This window comes from Crocuta crocuta, unplaced genomic scaffold (genome assembly GCF_008692635.1).
Source record: "Crocuta crocuta isolate KB4526 unplaced genomic scaffold, BGI_CrCroc_1.0 scaffold225, whole genome shotgun sequence".
NCBI lineage: Eukaryota > Metazoa > Chordata > Mammalia > Carnivora > Hyaenidae > Crocuta > Crocuta crocuta.
The window spans coordinates 2209748-2215235 of NW_027530408.1; the positions used below are offsets into that span (position 1 = coordinate 2209748).

The 5488-nt window shown below is 45.4% G+C and overlaps 1 pseudogene; it reads right to left on the reverse strand.

The window, feature by feature from the left end:
- Positions 1-788: 788 nt before the first annotated feature.
- Positions 789-1267, reverse strand: LOC144233641 (proteasome maturation protein pseudogene; annotated as a pseudogene).
- Positions 1268-5488: the final 4221 nt, after the last annotated feature.

Below are 5488 nucleotides of genomic sequence, written 5' to 3' on the forward strand. Positions count from 1 at the left end.
ACAAAAAAGAGGGAAGATCTCAGAGTTTTAGCCAAGAACACGTTAACTTACAATCAAAGCTATTTGCATCATTTTCATTCCGCTTTTAAGATCTTTGCACTCAAGGAGCTTGCAATCTAGTTGCATAGAGAAAGCACACGCATGCTCAGTGTAGCAGATCTTGTGACCTGTGGTACATGGCTCTAAAAAAAAGTCAGCGCTTAGTAACCTCACAGTTTTCTCTGGAGCTGAGGCAGGTCGCTCAGCTGTGGCAGGTATGTCCCGGAGGACAAAGGAGACAAGACTCCTTGGCCATAGGCCCCAGCCTCCCCTCTTTAGTTAGGACAATGCTCAGCTCAGCACACACCCTGTGGTTCCTCAGAGGGTTCCAGTGGGTGTGGCCTCGTTGGCAGCTAGTTTATAATGAGTCCTTGGCTGTTTTTATTTCTTCCACTGTCCAGCGGGGGGCACACTGGCTTTGAGTGGGGAGGATCAAGAGAAGGCCATTCTAGAAGACATGGGACCATCCTGAGCTGGAATTGCAGGTTTGGAAAGGAGCCAAAGAGGACTGCTTAACTAGAGTAGAAGTTAGACTAGGGCAAGGAGATGGGTTTTAGACTGGGGGGCAGACTGGGGTGTGGCTGTGTTGGGCCTTGAGCCCAGGTAGCTTTCTTTGCTCAGGATTCTATTACAGGTGGTGGTTCTGCTTTTCTTTGGAGTCAGGCTGCGAAAGGAATTCTTTTTTCCATTGCAAACATTTTCCTGGTGAATTTTTTTCTTCATGTGTCAGTACTTTCGGTGTTCATACATCAAATCATACTAAAAGGATGACTATAAACAAGACGCAGTCCCTCTCTTTTCATGAACAGCACAACAGGTGATAGTAAACCCAGTTTATAGTCCACCATCAAGTGTGGCTTTCCCATTAGTTCACTTTTTGACGGGTCATTAAGAGTATCTTCAAATCCAATAGTCTCATCATGAGCCCTCAAAATATCCAGTGAAAGGTCTGAGCTTGAAAGAAACGCAAGAGGCTGAATGTGCTGCATGGCCTTGAATTCCATTTGTAATCTGAGTGGAGCCAATAGACCCAGGATGGTCCTCAGTGTGGGAAGATTCATTTTCTCTTGGTTGAGCTTTTTCTTCAGGTAATTCAAGAGCAAACATTATTTTTCACCCAAGGAAGACATTTTCAAAGAAGATCATGACTTTCAAAAGGCCCACTTGCGGAAAGTTCGGTAGCAGGAATACTATCCTTTAGCGGAGAGCCAAGCCCTCTGGCATTCATCTTCATCTTGCTCTGTGAACAGCCTCTCAGCCCAGTTACCATCAGCCAGCCCCACTGCTCGCTTTTTCCTAGTGAATTGTTAAGCCCAGAATTACTAGAAAAATCTGATTTTCCCCTTACTGTCCCTTCCTTCTGGCCAAGGAGCCTCCTCCCCTGTCAAAGCTCTCCTGTCTCAGCTTTTCCCAGCTTTCACTGTGCGTTAGCACTTTCTTCATGCTGATAGTGTGGAGCTTTAAGAAAAGGATTTGGCAAAATGCCCTCTGTGTTCTGGCATCTGTGTTTGCACCTGTGATGCTTTCTTAGGGTAAGAGCCGAGGGCAGGGTGCCTGTTTGAGTGTTGGCAACACCTCTCAGAACATTCTAGGAGCTTGGCAATCAGACAGTGCCAGTCAGGTGTTGAGTTTCAGTCTCATTTCTTTTTTTTTTAAATTTTTTATAACATTTTACTTATTTTTGACACAGAGAGACAGACAGCGTGAGCAGGGGAGGGTCAGAGATAGGGAGATAGAGAATCTGAAATAGGCTCCAGGCTCTAAGCCGTCAGCACAGAGCCCAACAGGGGGCTCGGACCCACGAGCCATGAGATCATGACCTGAGCTGAAGTCGGATGCTTANGAGAGGGAGACACAGACTCTGAAATAGGCTCCAGGCTCTGAGCTGGCAGTCAGCACAGAGCCCGACGCGGGGCTCGAACCCACGAACCGCGAGATCATGACCTAAGTGAAAGTCAGACACTTAACCGACTAAGCCACCCAGGACAGTCTCATTTCTTAAGACGGCTAGGAGGCTCACAAGGGTGCAACTACCTGCCAGTTTTTCCTTGTTCTTCTGCGACCCAATCACTGACCTGGCCATCACAGCACAGCTGCACCATTGGCTCACTCAGCTGATGTGACTTTGGGAAGCCCAGCACAGTACTGGTAAAATTGTTACAGTCTATGAACTTTCTTGGTTTGGCAAAAGACCCCAAGAACCTGCTTCTCCTGTCAGCATCAGTCAGCAATACTTTTGGCTAATCAGCCTGTGAACGTGCAGAGTACTTTCTAGATTGCAAAGCACTTACATATGCATCAGCTTGCTTTCTCTTCTTTAGCTAAGCAGGGTAACTATTGTTTCCATGTTATAAATAGAAGTTGGGTGACTTGCCCAAAGGTGACATAACTGGTTAGCTCACAGAGGGAATTGGAAACTAGGGGTAACCTAGACCCCCTGCTAGGGGAGATAGCAAGAGGCATAAGACCCCATAATTTACCTAGAGGAGCCCAGAGTATAATTTAAGAGAGATCAGATAAAGAGGAATAAGAAAGTGACCCTGGGTTCCAAGTGCCAAATCAGTTCAACAGATGGTGCATGATGTAGACATCCAGTGTAGAAATCCCTCTAAGAGGTAAGACTGAGAGACAGAAGAGAAGGTGATTGAAACCCAGTCCCTTAAAACAAAACAAAACAAAAACAAACAGCATTTATATTAACAGCATCTTTTAGAGCTTAACAAGGTCATTTTGGTCAAAAAGATATAGACAAAAAAATGAATGTATAGCTTTTTAAAAAAATTTTAACATTTATTTATTTTTGAGAGATGGAGAGAGAGACAGAGCATGAGTGGGGGAAGGGCAAAGAGAGAGGGAGACAGAATCTGAAGCAGGCTCCAGGCTCTGAGCTGTCAGCCCAGAGCCCGATGCAGGGCTCAAGCCCATGGACCGTGAGATCATGTCCTGAGCTGAAGTCGGACGCTTAACTGACTGAGCCACCCGGGTGCCCCTGTATAGCTTTTAAACAATAAAAGCAGACCCCCAAAGGACAGTATATTAAGTAATCACTAAAATTGTCTATATTTATCTAACTTGAAATGTCAGGAAGGACAGCTGTGACTTTCTGCTATCCCTGCAGGAGACGGGACTCAGTTGAAAACTGGATTTGGGGGCCATGAGACCTGGGTTCAAATGTCTGCTTTGTGGCAGTGGGACCTTGGACAAGTCACTACGAACTTTTGTGCTTTATTTTTCCTCCCTTTACAGGAGGATAATAATTCCAAACACAAAAGGGTGTTGTGAAAACTGAATAGATCATAGAAGTTAAACTGACTGCCAGTAGGTGTTAGAAATCTGACATCTTCCTCATTTCAAACATTTTGGCCCGTGGTTGGTGAAGACATCTTGAGCTGGACATACCACAGATTTGGCACAGTGCTGCCCTTTCTGTCTTCCTCTGTGCAAGGCCATTGTCTGCATTAAACACCATAGACACAGTGCCTTAGGAGGACCAGCTTTGTAGAGGGCTGTGGGAATGTTTGGAACCCAAAAAGAAACGTGTTCATTTCAAACTATGAACAGAAAAACACAAAATCAAACGTGGCTGTTTAATTAAATGTCTATAAAACATATCAATGAGTTAACTGCTTCTAGCTCTTATGTGACCATGTAGAAATCCTATACAGATGGGGATGTGGGTAAATTTAAAACGTTTGATTTGATGTGGGATGAGGAGGTAGCAAGTCAGGCCTATAGAGATGTTCAAACAGTTCTGTTCCTTTGGCTGGTACAGTCATAGGTTCCTTAAAGATGAGCCTGGCTTGGCAACCAGGCAAAGCAGGGTCTGGGGATGTTAATGAGCCCTCATGACTTGTTACCCTCCTTCAACAGGCAGATGAGATAGCGTAGGGTGAGCCCGGCACAGGATGAGAAATGGGTTGGACCAGGGGTCTGTGACTCTTCCTTATTCATCGATACTCTTTGGCTTCTCAGTAATAAAATGATTAACAAATTAAATTTGACCTACAGTGGACTTCATTTTTAAAATTTAGCAGTATTCACTTACCCCTTCCAGTTGAAGTGAGAGCTCCAGAAAAAGAAAATAAACTCTCGTTGTATTTTGGTTCAATGAGAGGGCATTTATATTACAATCTATTCCTTCTTATTTACGAACTGCGCACTTTACTTAAGTATGTCCTCCTTAGTTATGCCACTACCTTCTTCTGTAGAGGTGGGCACGGCTGGTTGGGGCCAGGAGACCGTCTGCTGCAGAGAGAAGAGGAAATACTTCTGCCAGGAGCTTGGAGCTTCCGGGAGTGCTTTTCATATCCAGCCATTCAGTTCAAGCTTATGACTCCCAGAATCACTGTATTAAATCATAGGTAAGTTTACGAAGGCAGGAGAGTGACCATGAGTGGCTCCTCACCAGACAAAACCCCACTTTGTGCCAATAAGGATTTAGTAGATAGAGAAATTGGTGTGTGTGTGTGTGTGTGTGTGTGTGTGTGTGTGTGTGTGTGTGTGTAGAGGGGTGGAATCGCTCCTTTACAAAAGGAGACTTCAGTTTGTAGAAGGAGCCACATGGGGCTTGCTCTATAGGGACCCCCCCTAGGCATTTATTATGCTCCATGATTGATAACAATGAGATTTGCATCCATTGTTTTTTCAGGAAGTTGTTGAGCAAAGTGAGGAACACTTTCCAAGTGGGGGCAAAGGCAGAGTTGTCTAATTGTTTTGAAAGACCGCTGAACCTGAAACGCAGCTTGGGAAAGTGAGACCAGGATGTGCAATGGGAGGGCAGAGCACCTGAGCTAACTGTGAGGCTCCAAGGCAGCCAGAACAAGGTGCACAAAGTTTACCTGCTTTGTTGAACAGGTGTCATCTCTGACATACATCACTAACCACCAAGCTGAGACAAAGGCAACTTCCTCCTTCTCATGGTGTTGCTGTTTGCACTTGACATGTGGGCGTTCTGAAGCTGGCACAGTGAGAGCAGGGATGTGGCCATGATCCGGCTCAATGGGGCTCAGCACCCAGTGACCTTGGGCTGGAAGCACGGTCTAACAGAGGACGAGTCCTGGCACCCCAGGCTCCCTGCACCCCTCCTTCTAGTGTCCTCTTCCCTGAGTTAGACAGCATGGGTTCTCTCCAGTGGCAGGGCCTGGGGAAATGTGACCTGCCTGGGAGAACTCTTACTTTTTCTTTTAGTAGTGACATGGGAAAGGCTATGAGAATAACTCACCCAACCCACTCTTGGTCAGAGCTATGGAAAAGAAAGAAGATCCTGAAAAATTTGGTGATACAAATCTTTTTCCATTTAAAAAAACTGTATTTATTTTTCAATTTACATCCAAGTTAGTTAGCATATGGTGCAACAATGATTTCCTTAATGCCTCTCACCCATTAGCCCCTCCCCCCTCCCACAAGCCCTCCAGCAGCCCTCTGTTTGTTCTCCATGTTTAAGAGTCTC